Source organism: Phyllostomus hastatus, unplaced genomic scaffold, assembly GCF_019186645.2.
Source record: "Phyllostomus hastatus isolate PE091 unplaced genomic scaffold, TTU_PhHast_1.1 phas_contig_40, whole genome shotgun sequence".
NCBI classification, from domain to species: domain Eukaryota; kingdom Metazoa; phylum Chordata; class Mammalia; order Chiroptera; family Phyllostomidae; genus Phyllostomus; species Phyllostomus hastatus.
In genome coordinates, this window is record NW_025333872.1 from 4,692,660 (window position 1) to 4,718,900 (window position 26,241).

At 49.8% G+C, this 26,241-nt stretch overlaps 1 protein-coding gene across 1 annotated transcript in view; it reads right to left on the reverse strand.

Annotated features, from left to right (window-relative positions):
• Window positions 1–25,842, reverse strand: part of LRFN2 (leucine rich repeat and fibronectin type III domain containing 2) — a 179,599-nt gene extending 153,757 nt beyond the window's left edge. The window contains exon 1 of the mRNA XM_045843664.1: window positions 25,683–25,842. The gene's annotated coding sequence lies outside the window, so the exon portion shown is untranslated. The remainder of the gene's footprint in view (window positions 1–25,682) is intronic.
• Window positions 25,843–26,241: the final 399 nt, after the last annotated feature.

Below are 26,241 nucleotides of genomic sequence, written 5' to 3' on the forward strand. Positions count from 1 at the left end.
AGTGATTATTATTGTTGGTATTGATGATGATGGCATTACTTCATTGCATAGAAGCTTTTTCCAATCAAATTCCCAATGGTTTTGCTGTTACCTGGTTTCTATATTTTGGGCCAGGATCCCCTTGCCCACTTGCCTGAAAGAAGTTACAGATTGCAGCAGTGAGCAGTGAATGACCCTGAAGGGGTGCCATGTGCCTCCTAACTCTGCAAGCCAGAGACCAGAGGAGAGGAGGTGCAGTCAGGCTGATGGGGGGTTTCTGGTCTTCCCAGGCCTGAGTAAGTCAGGGTCCCATGGAAAGCTGTTTGGATGTCCCAGAGGGATCCTCTAACAACCACCTCCACAGCCCAGCTCCTCCAAGGATCCAGAAAGAACTGGCAGGCTGGGGGCCAGGCAATAGGAGGAATGTCCTAGCCCACATCACTCCAGAGTGGACAGCATGCTGATTGTCTTCTGGACCAGCTTGTGGATGGTCAGTGCAGGAACAACCAGGACTTCTTTTCCCTGGATTATGGAAGGTCTTGGCTACTGCACTCTTCAATGAATCTGGGGTTGCAAGAATGGATGTGCAGCAAGGGTGGGAAGCAGGTGTGGAGTTTAGGCAGTCAGAGAGCTGAGCATCGGAGGCAAGTGGGTTCCAGAAAGGCTGGGAGGGGCAGAGAGAGGATTGGGAGAAGGTGCCCTCCTTCTGATGGGGAAGAGCTTAGGGCCTGGTCAGGGAGGCAGGGCTGATGTTAAAATCATTCAACAACAACAGTAATAAAATGGCTATAGTAATAACATAATAGCTCTTACTACTATTATTAATAGTCCTTCTCCCATGACCACAGAGCTCCTACTCTGCTCTTCCTAGAACTTTACTTGCATTCTGTCATTTCACCCCAGAAAACCCACTGTGAGGTGGGGAATGTCATGAGCACCTGAGTTCTGCAGAAGAGGAAGAGGCAGGGAGAAGTTATGTAACCTGCTCAAGGTCCACAACAGGCAGGGTCCAAAGGCCCGGTGTGACCATGATGCTGCACTTCAGGGGTAACAGAGGATACAGCAGCACACCCTGCAGGCGTGCCAGCCCCAGGGCCAAGTGCAGGGGAAAGCTAGATAGGAAGGCAACCTGCAGGAGTGTTATTTGAAGGCAGCAAAATTGATGGGGGCATGGAAAAAAGCATATGTTGGGGTACAGATCCAAGCAGATAAGTGAGGGAGGATGATGAGAGATGAAGGTGCTGGTTATGGTGAGGGGTGGGGTGGAGTAATGGTGGGTGGGGTGAGGGAGTGTTGCTCTGTGTCTCCTGCATTTGTCAGGAGAAGGATGGGAGCCAGTAGTGGAGAGTGGGGTCAGGCTCTAGAAGCTCCTTTGCTGCAGGGCTTCCTGATGATGCTGTAAATCAGGGCTCCTAAGTAAAGCCATTACCGTGCCTCCAGCACTCAGTCTATTGCTGATGCCACTGTTTGAGATGTTACTCAAATTTAGTTTATGACTCCCGCTGCTGTAAATCCTGCCTAGAGCAGATCTGGGGCAGCACACATGACACCACGCACCCTGAGAGTGGGTCTGGCTGCGACCCTCCCGGGCCAGAGTGTGAAGAGCCTGTAGAATTCCTGGCCTGCCCAGTGGTGGAGGGGTAGAGAGAGTAAAGAGGGCTGACAGGGCTATTTGGCCCATCCTATAATACCCACATTGTGACCCTGAGAATTCCTCCTGCCTGTGAGATCAGCAGGGATCAGAGATCGAGTCCACGAAGGGCCAGGAGCAATGTGACTGAAACCTGCTTCCTCCCCTGCGCTTGCCCTGCCCTTATGCCCACAACACCCTCCCAAAACTGAGCTGCCTTGACCACATCCCTCCTCTCGGAAGCCCCCACCTCTCCTTTCTGGATGGACCCCCTGAATCTTGGTCATGAATTCTCACTTCTCCCTCTCTTCCAAATCCCACTCCCATAGGAGCAGCTGCACACAAGGACCGGCCTCCTTCCTGGCTGCATTCCTGGGCAGTCTGGAATGGCCTCCCTGTGACAAGGACTCACTTAACTGTTTGCCCATGCATGCTTGTCCCCAGCTCCCAGAAAGCAGGACTGCATCTCCTTCATCTGGATTGTCTTGGGTAGCTCTAGGCCAGTGCTCAGAGGAAGCTCAGTAAACACTGGTGGAGAAAAGAACTATTTATGTCTTTGGCCTTAATGTAGTGCAGGGCATGAGACACAGAAAGTGGTGTTTGGATTGAATGGAACCCAGCGCAGGAGTTTCTCTCTGACTGAGTCAGGGACACAGCCCTAGCCAGCCACCCCATCCATAGACACCACCCACCAGGCCAGGATGGGGCAAGGTGTGAGACACCAATCCTGGGCAGGGGTGCCCCTGTGAGGTCAGGACCCTCACATATTTAGAAATATCTGGGCACCACAGGGAAGTACCAGGAGCAGTGGATGGCAGGAGGGTCGGCCTGAGTCCACAGGCAAAGGTCTGCAGTTGCTAGCCTTGCTAAGTGAAATGCTCCCTGTCTGGGTCCACCAGCCTGAAGAGGCTCCAGGAGGAAAGCTGCTCTTACTAACACACATTGGAACAGACAGAAGTTCCCTACACCCATCACACCAGATCTTCCCAGTCACTTTAGATCAGTGTTTATCAAATTGCAGTTCATGGCCCATTGCTGGGTGATGGAATCAATACAGTAGGTCATGACCAGCATGCTTAATAGAAGAGAACAGAACCAGACAGAAAAGGTAGGATCAGATAGAATAGAATAGAATAGAATAGAATAGAATAGAATAGAGTAGAGTAGAGTAGAGTAGAATGAGGCATTGTACTTAGAAAGGATATTGTTTCATAATGTTTTCATTTCCATTATATATATGTTCTGTATTTGTACATATCATACTAGGTTGTGGTGTAAAGTCTACTTCTTACTGTGGGCTCCAGTCAAAAAGTTTGAAAGCCACTAATGCAAAGGACCCAAATGATCCCAAATTTACCACACTTTGGTTTGTGCCTTCCTCCCTCTCTGTGATTTGATTCAGCAACTATGTGGAGTATCTGTCTGTACTAAGAGACTTTTTGTCTTTTTAAAAATTTGTCAGTTACAGTTGACATTCAATATTATTTTGTTTTAGTTTCAGGTGTACAGCATAGTGGTTAGACAGCACCATCCATAGTTTTTATGATGTCATTGACTATATTCCCTGTGCTGTACTTTACATACCTGCTAAGGGATGTTTGTGCAGACTGTTGTCCCACTGAAGAGCTATCCTCCATCTCGTGTCATAAACAGCACATATGCAGCAAGGAGGCACATTCAACAACCATAGGCCATGAGGTGGTGTCAAGAGCTCAGGCCCCAGGGAAAGGACAGCTGGGACAGAAGCCTCAAGCCCCCTCGATGCTCTCTACAGTCAGCCATGGGGACTGCACTCTGCCTTACGGAGAGGAGAAAGGAAAGGACAGGGTTCATGTGGGCCTTTCATCATGGAGTCACAGAGGTAAGAGCAGGAAGGGACTCCAGGGAGCTTCTGCAGTGCCCCTCATTTTGTAGATAGGGAACTGTGCCCCATGAGGGAGGCCAAGGACCTGGGCATAGAATCTACATCTCCTGAAACTTCCCATAAGCACTGCTCTTACCTCCTGGAGGGGCCAGAACACTCAGAAGTCCACAATGACAGTGTCCTCTCCCCTGCAGGGGCTGGCCACTGTAGACCCCACCTGGAGCCAAGGACCCCCAACTGGGAAACCCTCCTGAGTGCCAGGGCCTAGTCCAGAGTGCTGCTCATAAAAGACAAGAAGTTCAAGAAGTGTTTTAAGAAAGAAAGGGAGAGAGGGGGAGGGAGGGAGGAAGGGAAGGTTAAGATTAGACAGCACAATGTACCCTCTGGCAGATGATAGTCCAGTTAGAGCCTGAGGACAGTGAGAGGGAAAGACCATTTAAAAATGAACATGTAATGAAATATGGATGAGGGGTACAGAGGCAGGGCTACAGCAATCACAGACACTTCCTGGAAGATGAGGTCAGGTTTAGGCAGGTGGAATGAGGAGCCATGATTACACAACCGCAGTGCCCGGTTTGGGATGGGGTACAGGACATCTGAGGGGTCACAGAGAAGGGACATCTATCTAATATGCAGACCAGAAGGATGCTGTGGGCTCCCTAGGGTTGGATGAGCAGGAACAACTAGGAACTGGCCAGGTGAATGTACACCAGGTGGTGCACAAAGGGAGGAAGAAGGTAAAGCATGAGAAGGGACAAGATTTCCAATTTTGCATGCCTAGGAGGAAATGGGATACACCTGGACAGCAGACCATTTTGCCAAGACGCAGTGGTTCCAGCCAGAGGCAGAGCTTGTTCTGCTCTCCATCTGCTACTTCTGAAGCTTAGAGGACCTTAGCCATAAGAGAAGCAGTGGGAGTGGGGCCTGGTCCTGCCTACACACATGTATTAACCAGCTAGAGAAAGCTCTAAAAAGAAACCTGGTCTATTTCTGTCACCACTTGGAGGTAAAGTCTTTCCTAGACATTGACTATTAGGCCTCTGTTATGATGCAAAGGTATGTGCACACACACATGCGCACGCACACACACACACACACACACACACACATCATTTATCACAAAGAGGCCCATTTAGGGCTTGCCCATGGCTATTCCACTCAAGGGGATATTGGTGAGCCTCTGGGCCACAGAGGGTATAAGCGTTAATGTGTGTGTGTGTCTGTGTATAGAGGAGTATGTGCAAATGGGTGTCTCCTTAAGCTCCAAGTCCATGTTTTGGCCAAGTGCTGACAGTCTACCAGTTGGTTTCTGGCCCCACCCATGTGTTCCTGAGGATTGACTCTAAGCTGACAGATGGCTCAAGGGGCCCCAGGTGTAGACACCCCTCCCCACACACCTACATAGTACTCACAGATGCTCCAGGTGTGGATGGCACTTCCTTCTGTCATGCTCTTGAAATCTGCCTCTCTGCATTTAGGTATGCTCAATGTCTGTGATACAAAACTCCCTCTCTAGCCAGGATGCACAAGAACAGCAGCAGGGACAGTGGCTGGGCTTCCCCTCCCCCTCCTTTTCTGAGGGACCCTCTAGTTCCTCACTCTCTCATTAAAGGGAGGAAAGGAGCAGGGAACAGATATAGCTGGGGGCTCCTTGTCAGTACCCAGTCATTCATCATGGTGCAAAGACCATTAGGGAGTGGAGGTCTTTAGGGGGCTCCATATGGATCAACAGTACCTGTTGCCATTTTAAACACACATTTTTTTGTGACTAAACTGAGATGAAGCTGAAGCAAAAGTAGATATGGAAGCACCTGAGTCCTGAGATGCTCTGCTTTCCCTTGGGCACTGAGTGTCTGCCATGTGCCCTGGGGGCCATGTCACAAACAGTCTCATCTCCAGAACTGCCAAGAAACAACATTAGAAAGCAGGGTGGAAGTAACAGGATGGATGTGGAAGGAACATCAGTCTCCCCACAATATCTCCAGCCCTGTCCCCAGAGTCTTCAACAGCATCCCTGCCTTCACTCATTTCCTCTCCCTGTCACCCCACAGACACACCTCTGTGAGCCAGTGAAGTGCTGGATGAGAGATACAGATGACTCATTTTCTTAAAGATGGCCATCACACTTACCAAGCACAGGCCAGAAACTGGACTGGCTAGTGCTTTACAATTTTATCTCATTATATTATCTCACTTAATTGGTACAACAACCCTGTGAGGTAAGCACCCTTTGTACTCCCATTTTAGAGGAGACTATATTTAGGCTCAAGGAAGTTAAGTAACTTTCCCAAAATCACACAGCCAGTTAAGTAAGTCCCTGGGATTCAAATTCAGGTTCACCTGAATCTGAGGTCCAGCCCTTTAGTCATTTAATGATCTGTGGGCCAGCTCTAGGAGTGCTTGATGTTCAGTGGAAGACACAGACATGGGAACCAAAAATTGTAATACATGATTTTCATCAGGCTTATGACAGAGTAAACAGCAGAAGTCATCCAACCAATACTTACTGAATGTCTACCACATGCCAGCTGCTGCTTGAGGGCCTGAGGACACAGGTAGACACAATACAGTTCCTGCCCTCACAGGGCTTCCGATCTAATGACCCCTCCAGGTGACCGAGCCAAAAACCTAAGGTTCATCTTTGATACCTCCTTCTTACTCACAAACCACCCAGTCTGATCAAGGCATTATCTAATCGTCAGAGTCCTGTTGATTTTATTGCCTCAGTAGCTCCAGCATCTGCCCACTGCTCTCCATTCCACCCCAATCCAAGTCATCATTATCTCTCTCCTGAACTATTCCAATGGCTTCCTAACTGGTCTGTGCACATGCTCTCTTGCCATCCTCTAAGCAGTTTTCCACCATGCAATTAAAGTGAGCTTTTCAAAATGTCAATCTGGTTCCCCTTCCCTTAAATTATAATCCTTCAATGCCTTTCCATTATTGCTCCCAGAAAAAATACTTAACTGACTTTCATGCCCTAACTGTCTCCCCAGACTTCTCTATGCCATGACCAAAACTATCTCTACCATCATTGCAATCACATCCTCCATCCCCACCATCCCTCCCATCCCCCAACCTCTTCCACCACTACCTGCACCACTGCCACAGCCCTCACCATCAACAGATGCACAAGTCTTCATAAAGCTTCCCCTCCACATGCGTGGCTGATTCAGGTGCTGTGTGCAGTGATGGAGGCAGACACCTGCCATCAAAGCTCTGACTATTTGAGACACAGACTCAGAGACAATAATCATGGCACCTGTCAGTTCCAATAAAAGCTGTAAGACTCATCTGGAGGTTCTAGCCCTTCCCCATTCCTGAGAAAAGTTCTCTATCGTAGTTGAGGGGAGCACTGTTTTTCCTGCCCTAAAGAGCCAAGACTATCTGCAAGAGGACCCCAAGAGAAATCACTATAGGACTCTCCAACATTTACATTCCATGAAACCTTGGGAGGATGACCTTGGAGAGCAGCCTTAAGGAGAAACATGAAAAGTACGTTTAAAGTAGAGAGAGGCAGGCCTACTTTCTTAGGGTCCTTAGGAGATTGTCTACACTGTTTCATCTCCCAGTTTTAAAGATGAGAAAACAAAAGAGGGTCAGAAAGGAGGCCCTCTTGACTGAGGATATACTTCAAGTCACTAGGACAGCTGACTGCAAGTCTCATCTCTGAGACTCTGACTCTTATCCTACCTGGCTCCCTGGAATACAAGGAGCAGATAGGGGAGACACTTAAGAAGGGGACAACCTCCTGCTACCAGGGTCCTCATCTCCATATCCCAATGAAGACAGGATAGGACACTCTTTCTCTGGGCCTCTAGTTATCCTCTATGACTCAGAGAAGAACACAGAATGGTGGGCACAGCCTGGTCACAGCCAAAGGGATAAAACTGCAAGTGATGGGGGAAGAGCCTCAAATTGATGCTGCCTTAGGTGAAAAGACAAAACAGAAATCCCCCTCAACTCCAGGTCCAAAAGGGTCCAAGGGGAGCACCTGACCACTTTATTACTTAAAACCAACTATTCCAAAGTGGTCTTGGTTCTTGGTTTCCATTCTGGGTCCCCATCTTCCTTCTCTCAGTTCTGCGTCTCAGCTCCAGAAGAGATACAGGACATCAGCTGGAGAGGCCCACAGTGATGGACCTCAGTGAGGGAAGGAATAGTTGTACTTAGAACTTATTAAACATTACTGTGAACTTATTTCCATATGGATACTTCCTTGTCCCTATTTGAGGACCTTGCAGGCATTGACCCATTGAACCCCATGGCAGCCCATGCTGAGGCCATCTGATGGGGGAAGGGTGCAGACTGGCCTCACTAAGGTGGAGGTGCTGGTGAAGGGGCATTGGCTGGCATCCTGCAGAGACTCTACCCCCACAGGCAAACTCCTGAATTTCTTCTGGAAAATCCTAACAACAGACCTGTTTTTTGATGACCCCAGTCAGCCTGCTCAAGAAGAGAAATGCCTGGCCTAATCACTGTGCCAGCTGACAGCTGATCAGTTTACCCCCAGAAGTAACAACAAGATTCACTGCTCCCAGATGGTCTGCAGTTTTCCCTCTCTTGTCTTCTCTCTGTCATACAAATCCAATTTTCGTCTTTCTTAGTTGACAGCAGTCTACTGGCTGTCCCCTTGTTCAAGAAACGTGTGCAGATTAACTCTGAGTCAAGGTTTGACAGCAGCCTGGGCTGGTCTGGGCCTCCCTGGGAAAATGCCCCAGGCTGTGCCCCAACAGTACCTTAGGTGCATGTGGTCCGAGGTATCTGCCCTGTGAACTGTGGAAGCCCTGATCTGTGGGTCTGAGGAACTGTGAACTGGCAGGCAGGTCTTGGGTCCCCAAAATGGCATAGAGATGGCAGAAAATCAAGGCTGCAGCTTCTCTTTACTGAGGAGACTCACATGTACCTCAGCTCTTATCCACAGCAGCAGACATGCCCCAGGTGGGTGAGGGGCAAAAGACTTGTACATGTGGGCAGCTGTGAGGCATCCCCATGAGATGAAAATGAAGATGCTGTATGCACTTTGTTTCCTGCCTTGTCCCAAATCCTTTCTGAATGCTAAGAAACAGGATGTTAAATTGAAATCCATTATATCCTCTGAACTGGATGGCTAATCCAAACCTGTGACCATCACTAGTAGCAATGAACTAACTAAATGTCTCCAAGTTCTTGCCCCCATTTTACAGATAAGAAAACTAAGGCATGGGGAGGTCAAATAACTTGCCCAAGATCACACAGCCAGTAAGAAGCAGAGATAGGTTGGAGTGTCCACCTACATTGCCCCCAAGGGAAGGTGGACAGTGTGGGAGAGTAGGAAGTACATGGATCACTTTATCAAGAGCTCTGTAATCCAAAGGCAGCTCTCCAAAACCCACATCCACCTGCTAGAGGACAATGGAGAATGAGAGGAAAATAGCCTGGTAGTCAGAGAGAAGGAAGTCAGGAAGTGAGAGCCCCATCTACAAACCAGGTACAGGGGAAGATTGAGAAAATACTCCAGCTGCTGCTGGGAGAGAAAGCCCTGAGGACAGGAGTCTGTTGCTTCAAGGTGGGCCCGCCTGGAACCAGTGAAAGAGCTGGTACATTTAGATCGCTGGCTGGTAGGGCGGCACAGATGAGGAAGCAGTCCTGGGAGGGGTCTCCAGGTTGAAATAACCAGCTCAGGGCCAGGGGACTGTGGAATAGAGGATTCTGGCTGCCACCTGGGAGTCTGGCTGAGAACCCAGGCAGAAAAACCCTCCTGCAGTCAGGACAAGATGGGGTTTACATCAGCCTCCAGTGGTACAGGTTGCAGTTGTAGTTGGGGACAGGGTAGCAAGGAGATATCCTGCACTGACCACATTTCCCTGTTCAGACATGCCAACAAGATTAATTAATTAAGCTGGTCCCAAGCAAGTCGCCTTCACTGTTCAAACCTGGCCCTGAACCACTTTCATAGGAGCAGGAGGGCTTCTGCCCTCTGATCTCTGAGCCTTCACTTTCACTCACAGTAATCCATCCTCCACACATCCATCCAGGGCAATTTCCTTAAAGGCACATTGGACCATGTCATTCCGGTTTAAGAGCCTTGCAAGCTCCCCACTGACTTCCCTACCACGCCTCAGCTCCTTAGCCTGGCATGCAGGGCTCTCCCTGGCTTGTCCCCACCTTCCTGTGCCACCATTCAACTCTCCTGCCCTGGCCTCACCCTTCTTGCTCCCTTTTCAAGGACATCCTCTAACAAGGCCTTCCCAGTTCCATGATGCATTTGGTGTTTGCACACCTACCGCTCACCATCTCCAAGGTCTCAACCCTGGAATCAGAATCCCAAGACAGCTTTAAAACTCCAAATGCAGGGGCCACACCCAGAACAATTAACCCAGACTCTCCTGGGCCCAGGCATCAATGGTTTTTAAAGCTCCCCAGGTGATTTCAATGCGTAGCCAGGGCTGCGAATCACTGTTCTCTCTTTAACCAACCCAGTTCTACTCCCTTGAAGATTCAGCACAGGTGTCTCATTGAATCATCACATATTCATTGAGGCAGGTCCTATTCTAAGCACTGGATATAAAAATAATAATAGCTAATTTATTGAGCACTTGACATATGCCAGACACTGTTCTAAGTGTTTTACATATATTAACTAATTAAACCATGGGGTAGGTACTATTATTTCCCCACTTTATACACGGGGAAACTGGAACACAAAGAGGTGAAGTGACTTTCCCAGGGTCACCCAACTGGTGAGCATTGCAGAGGGGCTTGCGCACAGACACTCGAGCACCAGTCTGTGCTTGTAACCCCTGCCCCTTCCTGCCCTCACATTGCCTACAGGCTGCAAGAGAGAAGCAATAAACAGACAAGAAAATACAGAGTGAAGGATGGGTCATGGAAAACAAACAAACTGCCCTGGGTGAGAAGAGCAAGGGGGCCCACTTTAGACTGGGTGGGCAGGTCGTCCCCCAGAGCAATATTTAAGCCTACATTTGAAGGATGAACAGGCTCCTGCCAGGCAGAGGGTGAGGGAGGGGTGCTCTAGGCAGGGGTCCCAGTGAACTGCAATGTCTAAAGGTGGGAAGAGCGTGATGTGCTCTAGGAACTGTGGCAGTCTAGTGGGGGTGGGGAGAGGGCACAGACAGGTGAAAGAAGTTGATGGGGCCAGCACCTTGTGGGCCACCTAACAGTTAGGACTTTATCCTGAGACTGATGGAGAGACATCAGCAAGATGTGCAGTGTCTGAGTGATAGCGAGCTAGAGATGCCAGAGAGGCAGGGGCCTTCAGGAGCCTGCTGCAGCCAGAGCAAGAGGCACCTGCAGTGAGCTGGAGAGAATCACCTCCTCCTAGAAGCCTTGCCAGTTCCTCACCTCCAATGTCACTATTATGTGCGTAGTAATTGCCCATTTACTTCTTGGCCTCTGCCGCCAGACAGGGAGCACCTTGAGGGCAGGGACCAGGTTTAATTGACCTCTGAAACCCAGAACCTAACCAATTCTAGGTGCTCAGTGAATATCTATTACCTGCAAGTGAGTTGAATAGAGGCACACCAGGCAGCATTCTGAAGAATTTTGAATTATGGAGGAAACTAGATGTCCCCTGCCACCTTCTCCCCCATAGATCTGTGGACCTCAAAGACTTTGGCCAGAAGAAGGGATGTTGCACCCTCCTGTGTGCAGCAGAGCCCTTCACCCTACCATTGTGGCTGAGCACCCACGACCTCATATAGAAAAGCAGTGTTAGAGCTATGGATAAGCTGCAGCAGCCAAGCCTTAACCCTTCCTCTTACCTCCTGGCAAACCCCATTAGGCAGGACAATGGGGAGGGAGGTAGTCATAGCCCACAGCTTACCTGAAATAGCAAAGCCCGAGTTTCCAAGCCTGAAATAGCAGAGTCCCGAGATTCTAGGCTTCAACTAACCCCAGTATTTAGCTGGCAGTGTGGGTACCTGCTGCTGATCTTCGTTGCTGACAGTGAGGACAGGGTCAGGTCTGGCCTTGGAGCTTCTGTGGTCCTGCTGCCATTGCCACCACCAGTTGGGCTCCAAAGCCACATGATGACCCACTGCCATCTGAATCACAGGAGGGTAGAGCCAATGAGTGGGAGGCTCAGAGGGGTCACCCAGGCACCGCACCATGACAAGTGGTATGAAAAGAATTTCAAAGTGAAAAAGAAAAAGTATCTTACTAGTGAGAGGCTGATAGGCAGGTAATCCCAGAGCAGATAAAGGGCCCCATAAATCACCCCTGACCCAACAGCTGCCTGGGTTTTATGGACCCTAGGACCCAGGCCACTATCCTGAACATCATTCAGAATTTATAGACTCTTGTCACTGTCCTTACCAACTGTTTTCTTTAGTCATCTTAAAAGCATTTCAGTGTTAATATAGTCTTTACTGCCCTTCCAGGAAAATGCAGCCCCTTCTGCATTCAGGCCCCGCTGGTGCGAGGAAGGCATCTGTGGGACTGGCAGATGCATCTACTCTGCCACTAGGTGCCTCTCCTACCTGCTGGGGAAAATCAGATAATAACAACTAGATCAAAGGAAATACCAGTGCACAAGCCAGGAACCAGCCATCTACACAGGGGACCCAGTCATTGCTGGGACCTGGTGCCTCAAGGAATTTGTACAGGATTGGGTGGGGCTGAGGGACCTCCCTCTAGTTATCAAACAAGTAAAACAGAGGAAAGCCTCAGCTGAGAACCCCTGATGGAACCTCATCCTGCTTTTGTCACTTACAAGCCATGTGACAGCTAAATTTCCTAGCCTCACTGAGCTTCAGTTTTCTGACCTTTAGGAAGTATCTGCCCTGCCTACCCCACAGGCCACTGAGATGAAGAAATGAGATCTATTCATGTTGAGGGAGCTGGGAGAGATACAAGGGGAGCTGAGCTGCCGCGGAGTAACCAGGAGTCTGGGGTGCTGGCGCCAGACAGTCCAGGCTCAAGTACTAGCTCAGTTATTCCTGTCTGTGTGTCCCTGAGCTAGTTACTTAACCTCTCCAAGTCTCAGTTTCCTCTTTGGTAAATTTGCATAAGAGAGTGTAAATTATAAGGTTTTGAGAGGATGAACTAGGATAGTGATAGCATCCCTAAAGCCTGCCTGGCTTAGCTCAGTGAATGTGGGCAGCTGTGAGGGACCTACCCCAAGGGGGTCTAGGGTGGTGGTTAAGGGCATGACAGGGGAATCACACATAATGGCATTCAAATCCTGGCTCAGCCGAGGAGTTTCTGTGTGGCCTGAGTACAGTGACCAACTCATCCCAGCTGGCCTGGGACTTACATTGTTTTAAAACAGAAAGTCTGGCATCCCAAGAATTTACTCAGTCCCAGGCAGACCAGGACAGTTGGTCACCTTAGACTCAGAGCAAATGCCATGGCTGCTTTCCACATCTGCACAGAGGGAGGTAGCACCTACTTTGCAAAGGCACCAGAGGAAGAAGTGAGAGGAAGCCTGTGAATCACAGCTCCAGCCAACACCTGGATGATACACATCCCAGCCAGACCCTGCAGTGCTGGTAGATACCACTCACTTCATACTCACGACAACCCCAGGATCAGGCATTGGTGTTGGTCCCACTTTACACAGGAGGAAACTGAGGCTCAGAGAGAAGTGACCTGCCCAAGGTCACACAGATAAGTGGAATCACTGAGATTCAAACCTAGGCTGGCCAGTTTCTGGGCCTCAATCACAGTAATTGAGAGGGTGCTCAATTACCCTCTCACATAGCACATGCTCAGTAAGGAGTAGCTATTAATGAGAAAAACAATGAACACATAACCCCTCGGAGGGATGTTCCAGTCTGTGTCCAGGCTAGGGCTGGAGTTGATGATTCTGGGAGGGAGTGTAAAGGTTCCCTTATCTTCCACTTTATACTTTGCTTGTTAGAGGCCCCATTAGCAAGGGAAGGTGGGTGAGAGCCTGGCTGTGGAGCCTTGGAACCAGAGCCCCACTTCCCATGAGGCCTACGGAAATGCAGGCATGACGGGTTGTGCTCCCTGTGGAATGGCTCAGAGGAGTCAGGGCCTGCTTCCAGGAAGGCAGCCTAGAGCAACTTCCTTGGGCCCAGTCCTGTTGTTCATCTCATCTCTGCCCCAGTAAAGGACATGCCAATGCAGATGGCCCAGCTGGTCTGCCTCCTCTTCCCCATGAGTGAGAACATGGGGACAGAGAGATGAGCTTCTGAGCCATGGCAAGCTGTGTAACATGACCCAGACTGCAGCCATGACAGTATCTCCTCAAAAGGAGGTGGGAGGCAAGGTGCCTGAGGAGCCTGGAGAAGAAGAGCCTGTGGCTATAGTCCAGATGAACGCTGTGAGGGAGGGGCTTCACCCTGCAGAACACACAGGGGCCCCAGGCCCTGCCAGCTCTTCCTCTGATGCCTGCTGGACCATTGTGCCCCTGGGAGCCAGGCTGCACTTGGAGAACAGCTGTAACCCAAAGGGCAAAGGAAACTGCACAAAGGCAGTCGTGTGGGGCCCCATGGAGATCAGAACAGCAGATTCCTTCCACAGAAAAGAAGGAAGGCAGACAGCTAGTGAGTCACCCAGCCAGGGCTTCCACCACCCCTACTCTATGCAGACTGCCCTTCTGCACTCACCTGAGGGCCACACTATAGATACTGGGGTCCTGATGAGCCCCGAGGAACATGGTCCCCCACTCTGGGGGGCATTTTCAGTTGACATGAGGTCCCCCAAGCCTTGACCTGGGGGGCAGTGAAACTATTACAAAAAGTAAGGGTGTTTAAGGACAAGAATGCCTCTTGAAACACTGTGAAGCCATCTGACCTCTTCCCCACCCTCTCACCCTGACTCCAACCCAGTAATTACATGTAACAGCTTAAATTGTGGATAAGAGTGTGTGCTCAGGAACCATGCTGCTTGGGTTTGAATCAAAGCTCTGTCCTCTGGGAAGCTGTGTGACCTTGGACAACCTTCTCCGGGCCTCCATTTTCTCACCTGTAAAAATAAACACGCCCTCCCATTCACCCACTCCGAATTGATGTGGAGATAAAATGAGTACATAAAGCTTACATTAGATCAGTGCTGGGCCCACCATAAGCATTCAATACCCAGGAGCCATTATTCTAATGGTATAACATAATTCCATCCAAGCATGACCTGGTCATTCCATTAGCATTTCTGAACTCCGTTCCCCACCTTTAAATGGAGACAACTCTGCTCGCCCTACTTCCTCACTGTCATGGCTCCAAAGTAGATAAACATGGCTGTGAGTAAAGCTTTAAACACTATCAAATGCTATATATACGTGGAAGGAGTGAATATAATGCACAGGCTAATATAAGGTAATAGAAATGTAATACTAAAGGGTAACACAATACAGTGTAAGATAATACTCTACATTAAAAACTGAATTGAGAGAGAGACAAGACAGATGGAGAAAGAAAAGGAGAGACAGAGAAAGGCCAAGTGAGACAGAGACAGCGAGTGAGGGCTGAACTTCAAGAGCAGGAATCAATGCCATGCTACAATTTAAAAACCAATATACAGTAAATATCAGGCCAGCACTGCAGAGCAGCAACATCACAGGGTGACCAACCTGAGATAACTCACCCCAAGACAGGCCGGCCGCCAGCACCTCGCTGACCTCCATGTAACTCAGAGTCTATGGCTGTTTCTTCCTGCCCAGGATTTATCCTGGAGCGTGGTACCCGTAGTGCCTCCCAATTGTGTGCCGTGTTTACGTGGCCCCTGATTTATGAAACAGGCTGATTGCATACCCTGGAAATGAGCTTGGGGTCTGGACTTCTCCCCCTGGGCGGGGAATTGGGCTGGGGCTTTGATTAAGGCCACCTGGCTCTTTGCTAGGAGTGACTGGAAGGCCAGGTTCTTGCAGGATTCCATCCCCAGCTCTCCTTGTGGACCATGCCTCCTGGACCCCCGACCCCTCCCTGAGGTCACACACCCACACCCACCATCACCCCATGTCTTCCCTTAGACACTGACCAGAATACATTCCTGCACTTCAACTCCCCCAGAGTTCCTGAATCCCCACCCCACAAGCATATCCTCTACATCTGGTTTGCCCCCATCCCAGGTCTAAAGTCGTCACTCCCCTCTTCTGTGTCCTCTTTCTGCCCCAGTTCTCTCCCAGATCCTGTGAACCAAAACATTCAGGAGGTCCCTCTTCCCACCCCCAGGAACAGCCCTGCTGTTGGGGAGTGGGAGGCAGGACTCATGGCCAGGGGCATTTCTCTTTCTGGCCTTCTCTTCACCAGGATGAATCAGATGCTCCTTCTTCATAGAACAGTCCCCAGTGCAGGTTAGAGCCCCCAGCCCAGTCCCAACCCCACCCCATCCCAGGACATTCATGATGGGGTCTAAAGGATCCAAATAAGCATGCCCTGTGGCCCTGCCACTGACTCCCATCCCCCATAAATTGTGTGTACAGACACAGCCTGCTTCCCCCATGCCTGCTCTGCAGATACAACCTAGACACAGAGACCTGGAGGTGTGTTTCCTCACCAATCTGATTCAACATGAATAAGGCTCAGGTGGGAGGTCCAGTGCTGAACCTACCAGACATGTTCATCCAAACCCTCCTCCCTGAAATCACCCCACCCCTTAGCTCAACACTATGTGATGGTAGAGGGTAATGAAAAACACAACTGGACCAAGAACTACCTAGTAACCTCCATGCCTCAGTTTACCCTTGTGTACAATGGACATAAGGACAGCAGCTGTCTGTCCTGCCTGCCTGGTAGGATTGTCAGGAGGGTCAGATGAGAGCATGTAGAGACTATTACAAAATTCCTGAGGTTGCTGTTTGAGACCAGTTAAGCTGGTCCACAGTGAGTCCTCTTCACACTTAGGAAAATACATGACTATATCTGCTATGAATAATGACAGCTCACACTTACATAGTGTTCACCATGAGCCAGGCATTGCTCCAAGCACTTTACATACAGTAATTCATTTAATTCTCCTAACAACCCTACACAGTGGATACTATAATTATCCCCATTTTGCAGATGAGGAAAAAGAGGCACAGAGCAATCTGCTCAACTTCACGCCACTGGGACTGCAGAACACAGCATCAGCCCCTGGAATGGGGGCCCCATGCACACATGCATCCTGCATGAAAAAGGCTCTGCATCCACGCAGTTCAGTGCCTAAGCATTCCTGAATACAGTGCCACGTTTATCTGCTCCATCCTCCTCTTGGACATAAACTTCCCAAGGACAAGGAGCAGGCCTTCCTCCATCAGATGAAGACTTCTCAAACATAAGGAGCATGCCTTGCCCATGTATAACTTCTCCGTGTTCTCCCCCTGCCAGAGGGCCCATGCCCAGATCATGCCCATCTAGGCCTGGGGAACTGTCTTTCCCCTATGCAATGACCCTCATTTGTCGTGTGCTTAGAAGCTGTGACTTTGGACAGAGGCTCCAGGATTTATATCTATTCTAGGATCTCCCCTCAGTTCCTCTTCTTCCCAGCTCATCCTCTGTGACAAGTAATCAGGCCCAGAGAGAGATTAAATGGTTCCTTGAGGACCAGCTGTCCCTAAACTGTGAACACAACCCCCAAATCTTCCCCAGATCTCTTCATCCCTCAGTTTCTATTTGGGTAAGATGGTAAGATGTCAGCTTAGTGTTGAGGTGGGAGAGGGATTTGGGAAAGCTTCTTGAGAGTGCATTTCTTAAGTGGACTTTACCACCACCACCACCTCCACCATCACCAGCATGGTCAGCTTTACTCAAGTAGCTAATCACAAGTGACCTTCAGCTTAGGCCTGAGCAAACAAGTGCATGTACACATGTGTGCATGGAAATGCTGGTGAGAGAGGGCACCAGAAACAAGCCAGCATAGGAACCCCTCACCACCACCCACCTCCAATAGGCAGGGCCGGAAAAAGTACAGAAGAATAAATCAAATGATCGATGTGATGGAGGACTGTGTGTTCACATGGACTGGACTGGAGAGATGATTCATCTTTGCAGCATCTGGCTTGCTGGCAGCACACAGTAGGTAATCAATAACTGCTTGTTGAATTAAACTGATTGGTGAGAACTGTTGACCAGCCAGTTATGAAAGGGATGGATGAAGGAGTGTGGGCTTTATCACCAAATTCTAAACTTTCAGGCTCTCCTGAAAAGTTTACACCTACACCGCCTCAAGAGGCGGGCAAGGCTGAGAACACGAAAATGGTGAGTGAGCTGAGGCACATGCATGATGAACCCACCTTGATCCTTGAGAAGCATTATGAGAAATGGCCATGAGAGGGCTTCCTCAACCCTGTGAGGATAGAGACAGTCCAGTCCTCTCCTGCACCCCTTTCTCAGTGGAAACCAGGCAGAATTGGGGCTGGAATGCCCACAGGGCTGACCTAGGGTGGCACTTCTCAATTGCTGGAGGTTTGATGTGATTCAAAAAGAGCCACAAAGGAACAATCACCAGCCATGCACAAATGTCTCTACAGAAAAGGACAGAAGTCTCCAGCACCAGCTCCATTGCCCCCCATGTGACTCTCGCAGAACAGTTTCCCATCTTTTACACAGGGACAAAACAGACCCTCCCTCCCTATCTCCCAGGGCTATTCTGCAGCTATCGTAGTGACAAATGTGACACTGTGATATGATACTATCTGCTGTGGTGGGGAACTTCTAAACACAGTCAGAAGTTGGGGTTCTCCTGTCTCTGCTACCTACATGGCCTTTCTTAATCTGAGCCTGGTTCTTCATCTAGTCAGGGAGGAGACCAAGGTCATGCCAGCTGAGCTCAGAGAGCTATGGGGACTGAAGAGACCATGCATAGAAATGCTTTGTAAAGCAGTCAGTGCTCTGTGAAGGTAGAATGGTGGGGGCACTTGTCTTTAAGAGAGTCACTGAGGAAGTAGACAAGAGAGTGTGAGCTAGTGTGTGTCCATACATGTGAGAGCATGTGTATGGTGTACAGGTACCAGACACATGTGTGTGAATGTCTGAATGTGTGAGATGTATATGTGTGTACGTATGCGTGCGTATGTGCATCATATGCAAATGTGTCTGTATGTGCATATATGTTTGTAAATGTAAGTATAGGGGTGTGCATGTGTGCATGACTGTGTGCATGCATGTGTATATGAGAATGTGTGTAAGGCCATGTGGTATATGTGTGTGTGTGTGAGAGTGTGAGAAGGTAGACCTGTGCATACTTGTGGGTGTGGATGTGCACATGTGTGAATGTGAGTGTGTAGGAATATGTGTATGTGCACATGCATGCGTTGGAGTGGGGGAGGAAGGAAACACCCTCTTCACACTACAGCCCTGGGATCTTGGTCATTCGAAACTAACCCTTGTAACAGGGTATGAGGATGGCTAAGAGCAGTCAGAGGGTATCAGGCAGAGGAAAGCATCAGGTCAGTGCTCGCGGTCTGGAAGGAGAGTAGGAATGAAAGGAGGCTGGAGGGTCCTCAACAAGTCACTTCGAGGGCCTGGATGGCTCAGCAGATGTATCTTTACTCAGACTTGTTCATGGACTTATAAGTAAAAGGCTCAAACCCCTGAATGGGAAGGGACTTGAGAGAACATGTAGGTCCTATTCTGCAGGTGAGGATGGTAAGGAAGAGGGGCTGGCCCAAGCCACCCAGCAAGTTCCTGGCAGAGCTGAAAGAAGAACACAGTCCAGATTCCCTTGCAGCCCACGAGTCCTCCAGGACCAGTGCCCAGTCCCTTGTGCTGTACTAGTACCTCTAACTTTTACCTCTATAACCCCAGGTCACCATCCACCCTCCCTCCTTCTGTGCCAGGAGGACCTATCTGGGTATCATAGTGGCTTTCATTGCAGAGGACATTGAGTTAAGAGATCAACTTTGCCCACCCACAAATCTTCAACACCTTTTTAGAATGACAGGACCTCATCTCACAGCCCTTATTGGCCATTTGCAGGGGTTTCCAGGAGCTCAGAAATCAAGCATGCCTTCACCCACATTGCCATTTTCCCTGGTGCTCATATCTCTCTCAGCAGGCACTGAGATCAAAGCCAGAACTTGAGCCTAGCTGTCTCCCCAAGCTCCTCTAGGTCCTGGAGACTGAGTAACCATATGTCACTCATTTTGGAGGTCAGAGAGATCATACCAGAGCAAGACCCAATTTACAGCTACTCTGAATAGGCTCTCACATAGACAACCAATATTAACTTGGGACCATAGTAAACTGTCTCCCATCAGCTTATTTGACTAAAGCAGGGGAACAGATCAGGAGAGTAGCCAGGAAGGAGAGTACCAGCTTTTCAGAAAAGGAATAGGAAGTGGAGATGGGATGACCAACTGGATTTAGCATTTCCATGAGTTTTATTAGAGACCTGAGCTAGGGAGAAACGAAAGACTGCTCCATGTGGCCCAGACTGAAGTGGGGTATAGGAAGGGCTGTGTTGAGGGGAGAGATTGCAGGAGGGAACTACAAAAGGGAGAGGCATTGAGAGAGACTCGGCATTCTGCTTCTCTTGTTGTCTGGGCAGAATGACTGTGGCTTAGCTCCTGCCAGTGGGTGAGTTAATGTAGGACATGCCAATAATAAGTACACTGGACTCTAAAGAACCCAGTTTGGGGATTTTGCAGTCTCACATTTCAGGGCTGCCCTGTTAGTACAGGACCACCACAAGGAGACCCAAAGTGTACTGCAGACAATCCCAAGCAAGCTGACAAATTATAAGAGCCCATTTTGTTGCTTAATCCAGCTTGACACATTTTAACACCTAAATCTTGTCTCTACAGTTTAGTCTATCCCTCAGGTGGGTTTAGGCCCCATTAGCCTTGGGCCTTGGGAATATTGAAGAAAGCTTGGATCTGTCCAAGTCAAAGCAGCCCTGGTCTCCTGTTGCTTGGAAGCAAGGCCACACACAACCCTGTGGTTCCTCTGAAGCACCCTTCCCAATTCTCACAACCTCGACTGCAATGTAAGAAAATCACCGAGAAAAGAACAAAGACCAATAAATCATGGCAGGTGTAGACAGTATCACTGACTAAACTTTCTTGGTGCACTTGGTCTCAATCGTTAAACAAGTCAGTGCACAGTTGTCTCTGGTCTGACTTCTCCCCTCTTTTCCTTTGGCCCTAGCCTCCTGTGTAGGGCAGTGCACCCAACCCTGCCCCCGCCCCCATCAGGATAAAATGGAGATGCCTGTTCAGGTCTACAGTGGGATGGGGTTTTGCATCACTAGTCTGCTCCAGGCAGTGGCAATGCTGCTGGTCCACTGACCACACTCAAACTATCACCATGCCTGAGTGAATCTGTCCTCCTCACCATCTCCTGGATTCTCTCTGCCTCAGTCATCCACCTTATTTTCTAATCCTAATCTGTTCATCCAGGCATTCTCAATGAAGGCAACAGCGCCCCTAGGGGGCAAACACTGTTGTTGTTGTTTTTTTGGTGGGGGGGTGGAAAAGAATCTAACTCTTTTTGTGTATAAAGCACAGATACACATCAAAATACATAAACAGAAACATGGTATGTCTGTGGTATTTAAATTGTATGAGAGGTGCAGTTAGGAAAAAATGTGTCTAAAAAGACCGCTTAGAGGGAGCAGTGGTGAAAAAAAGGTCAAGAAACAGTGGCCTAAGGAAAATGCCTTTTGCCCACTCTGTGCCAGAGTTTTAATGGCGGCCATCTGATGACAAAAGGAATGTTATATGTATCAGTGTGCCCCTTTCTGGCTATTGTCTGCTACCAATCCCACCCATTTATCTGGACCACAGGCCCCTCTTCTGCAGGTTCTTTACCATCCCTTTTCCCAGAAAGCACAGAACTAGCTGGCCTATCATCTCACTGATTAACTCCAGTCCCACATGAAACTGACATATGAAAGCCCACCTTTAATGCCTTCATACCTGGGCATCATCACACTTGATATTTGGTCTAAATTAGAAGGGAGTCACAAATACAAGGTGGGGCAAAAGTAGATTTGCAGTTGTGAGTATGCAAAACACAGAGTTTATTCTTGTACTATTATTTATTAATTACTGTATTTTTTCCATATGAAATGCAGTGAACCTACTTTTGCCCCATCCTATACAACTCTGAGTGCTAAAATGCTTGTTTAATGTATGAAGCCCATTCACAAGGCAGCCTTGCCCTAATGTCAACCTTGGGAAGTGAGCATTAGCATCCTGATTCATCAGTCAGGAAGCCAGACCTCAGGGGAGTAGGGAGAGTTCTCTCCCACCCAGGTCACACACATGCCGCAGTGTTGGGTTGCATGACTTATAGTCCAGTCCAAGGCTTGCCCCACTGTCCTGTTTTCTGTGCTGTCCATGAGGGTGGTGCTGCCTGTTTGATGGGAGCTTTTGAGCAGCTGGGCATGAGTGGGCAGGGCAGGAAGCAATGTCCATGGAGACAGTGGGCTCTGCAGGGCCCTGTGATGGGGGTTCTGAAGTTGCCTCCCCACCCAGACCAGGAGGCCAGAAGGCTTAGAGGTGCCAGTCCCTGGTGTCTACCTGCCCTCACTGTGGAGGAGATGCAGTATGTTGGAGTTAAAGAGTGTGGGCTTTGAATTCAAATGACATGAGAATGGAGTGACAATGCTGCTACTTACTAGCTACCTGGAAGGAACACAGTTCTCTGAACCTTGGTTTTCTTACTGGTTAAGTGGTGGCAATTTCACGGGACAATTTGATTGTCTCACAAGGTTTGAGACAGGTGTCTCACAGGACAATCTCACAAGGATTGAGAGAATTTCATGAAATAATAATGTGAAGTTCCTAGATTTGTGCCTGGCACATAACAAGCAATCAACATATTGTTTCAAAGAGCTGGTTAATAGCCTAAGAAGTTTCTGGGAATATCCATTCTACTTGTCCAGTACCCCACTCCTGAAGCTTCCCAAATTCTCAATGACCTCTGAGAATTTAAAAGAAAACAAAATCTCTCTAGACTTCTATGAACTTCTAGACTGCATTCTCTAGACTTCTATGGACTTTTACTATTCCTGAAATCCTCACCTCCTCCAGGAAGCCATCCTGATTGCTCTCACCCTAAGCAGTCTAGACAGGGCTGCTATTCCTTGTCTTTATCTCCAGACCTGACTGCCTACTTTCTGAAAAGACCTTTTCTTAAGCTTTCCCATATTGTGGATAGACCTTCCTTTCAGCTCCAGTTCCAGTTGGTTCATTAGTCAGGCCCTGCTAAATACATGTCTGGGTCTGAGCTCCTCTGCCTGACTGGGTGTAGCCCCCAACTCCACAGAGGGGACCTAGGTCCAAACACAGGCCCTGCACAGACCCTAGCCTGGACCTGAAACCACCCCTGTGAGGCCAGTCTTGGGGCAGAAAGGGGCAGAGTCAAAGAGGAGATGGAAGGGACTGGGTTCTGGGGGATGTTTCACACTTAAGCTTCAGACAGGAAAGGGTGACAGATGACAATTGTAAAACACAGAGTTGAAGCATACTGAGCAACTGTGCAGGAGGCTGTAAAATTCCAAAGCAAACAAGAGAGAGGGAGGTAAGCAGGTGCCACAGCCCCAGAAGTGAAATTTGCTTCTGTAATATCAGTTCCCAAAGTTTTCCCGAGGGCTTCCTGGAGTCTTTTAATGATCATCTTACGTGTGATGGCATCAAACCCTCCTGGCAGCTCTGTGAATAGAGGAGGGTAGGGCACTATCCTCTGTGTCTCTGAAGGCCCCCCTCCCAGCCCTGCCCCTCTAACCCAGCACTCCTCCAGATCTGACCAGGGGCTTGGGGAGCACCATGACAAACATGGGGACATAACGCATCTGTGAGGTACATACTATTATTTCCCTTCCCCAGGTGAGAAAACACAGAAGCTCCAGGGGTTAATGAACAAAGGTGTGGCAGACCCAGAATTTGAACCCGGGCCCTCCAAGTTTAGGCTCTACTCCACTGAATGACAAATAACACACACTGCATGGCTTCAAATAACTTGCACCCTAAAAAGACAACTGTGCCCAAAGAAATATCACAAGACACCCAATTTGGTGTTGCTTTTGTCCAGAGCCTAATTCCACTTAGCTAGCTCTGGTTGTTTTTGTCCTATGTCTCTGCTTTCAAGCTAGCAGCCACCCCCATAAGAATAGGAATGCCCTGGAAGCCAATCACTGTGCCCATCTTCCCTTAGGACAGGGTACTTTCTGAAGGAGAACAGACCCTGCTCCATCCCGCAGCCTGGAGACACTTGACAAGCCTGGCACTTGGTCAGAACCCCGATTCTTGATTTTACTTCAAATCTGCAGTCCAGGCAAGGAAGGTGATTTCCATACCAGGGACTGGGTGGCCAAAAGGCTGCCTTGTTCTCCCAGTGGCCCCACCTACTTCATCTGCATTCCCTACCCCGTCCACCCTCCTTCTTCTTCCTCTTCAGTGCTGCCTCCTGGAAGCTCCCTTCACCCGCCCCCAGGCCACACTCCCCAGCTTCTCAGATTTCTAGGCCTGGGAAAGAAACTGGAGCATCAGAGAAGCAAGGAGCCTGAGCCCCAGTGCAGAGAGGCACCCAGTCCAGCCCTACAAGGGACAGAGCTGGGAGCTCACCTCCCAGTGAAGCACTGCCAGAGGTTGGAACCGAAATGCCAAGTTTGCTCTTTGTACTCCCCAGACCAAGGGCAGGAAGATAATTAATTACATTCCTGGGCAGGAATTAGACCAGACACTAAATTGAGGGTCTGAGCAGAAGCATCTGAAGGGCCTTAGGAGAAAAATGGAACTCCACACCCCCAGCCAGAGTGTAGAGGGAAAGACGACATTCCAGCGTCAGCGGAAGAGCTGGCAGCTGGCATGGTCCACGGAGGCTGCTGTCTCCAAATGCAGGCCCTCACAAGCTTAAAGTCCACCCTGCACAACCCTGACCCCCTTCAGCCTCCCTGGGAGGAAGTCTCACAGCTTGCCAGGCTCTGCTTTGTGGTTGTGTAAGCCTCTTGCAGAGGGTGGTCAGTAGCACAGAGCACAACCTCAAGACAGAGGTTCTTGGCTCCCAGTATCCTCACAATATCCCCTCAGCCTCCCCACCATAAGTTCTAAACCAGCCTCCAGCCAAGGACAACAACCCTCCTAGAACCTCCTACCCTGGTCCCAGGGAACTTCACAGATCAGAGACTGGCAGTTTCCTCCCAAGCTTTGCACCTCCCCAGCTGTGAGGGAGCCAATTTCCTGAAGCCACCCCTTCCCCCAGTCCCACAAGGCCAATCAGCCCATAGCTGCCACAGAGGCCCCCCTCCCAGACACACACATACACTGTGGCAGGGCAGAGGATTGGTACCTACAACCATGCCTGCAAGTCCAGCTCAGAGTGCCAGCTCAGATAAGCTCCCTCCAGGCAGGGTCTGTCTATCTGTGGACACCTCCTCACACGCTTGGTGTTGGCCTGGCTCTGCTGCTTCTGCTCAGTCCCTCTGCTGTCTCTGCTCAGGCTCTCTCTTCCTTCTCCCTCCTCTTTCTCCCAGGCTCTGGCTTTCAGGGGCTCTGTCTTTCTCTATGTCCTTTTGTACTGGAGTGACAGGGAGATGGGCAGGACACCTCCCTGTAGTTGCCTAGGGTCTGTGCAGAGCAAGGCACTGCTGGTTTCTGAGCTCTCCACTGGCTCCCCCTCCTCCCTGCCCAGGCTAACCATTGAACCAGGGCAGGGATGGGTGGGAGACAGACCTACCAACCAGGCACAGCTAATGCCAGTTTCCATATTGCTTCATCATGCCATCCCGATGCCCCAAGCTGCACACACACAATCCCCCTGATCTCCCTGCCTTCTGCCTGAGACCAGAATAGGAAGGATCCTTGAGTCTGCCCTACTTGCCTCCGCAAACTGCAATGATGCCTTCCTTCTTTCCAGGAGCGCTGAATCAAGCTCTCTGCTGGGCTCTACCCTAACCACCCAGCCCAGAGAGAGTCAAGAGCCCTGGAGGTCGACCCAGCCCCCAGCAATAGCTGAGGACAGGCCTTGCTAGTGGGGAGATGCAACAGAGTGGACTGACGGCAAAGTTCTCCCGCTGTTTCCATGTTTCCATCTACCTGGGTTTCCGTCTCTTCCTCCTGCCCTCCGGTTTCACAGGGACCGCTCCCCCCTGCTCCTCACCAGAGTTTCACCCCCACTATGGAACACAAGAAAGAAAAGGAAACCTCCTGCGATACGGATGGGCGAAAAGAGAAGACAGGGTCCGCACGAGTGCCCGCATGAGGGAGTCCTCAAGTGAAAAAGGAAGGGATGCAAAGTTCCTGGTTCCCCGGGTGCATTCAGCCCCGCACGGAGCCCTCGCAAACACCCCAATCTCGGAGACGCAGCGGCGGTGACCACTCACCTGGGCGAGGCAGCATCTACCCTTGGCTGGGAGGCACCGAGGCCGGCTGCGCGGGGCACCCCGGCTCCCCGTTGCGGCCACGCATCCTTCCCTGCCCGACACAGGCTGGAGCTAAGCCCTCGGCTCTGGCGAACGCAGGCAGATGGTGGCCTCGGATGTCCACGCGGGGAGAGCCCTGAGAGGCTTATTCAGTTATATCCATGGCATTTAGCAAGAAAGGAGGAAAAATCCCAACTTGTTCTCTTCTCTTCCAGATTAATAATAATAATAATAATAATAATAATAATAATAATCCCTCCCTAGGAAGACGCCGGTAGGATTTTCCAGATCGAAAAACCCCGGGTATTTCTAGGCAACTCGAGCATCTTGGAATGTGGGATGTCTTCAAGTTGAAACGAGCCAGCCAGGGTGTGTGTGCGAGTGTGCGTGTGTGCGCGAGGGCCAGCCAGGCACTCACACCCACACGCACACACACAAACACACTTCTCCGCACTCCCGTCGTGCACACTGCCCCCCGAGCGCGCGCACACGCGCTCCCGATCACACACAGACACACACA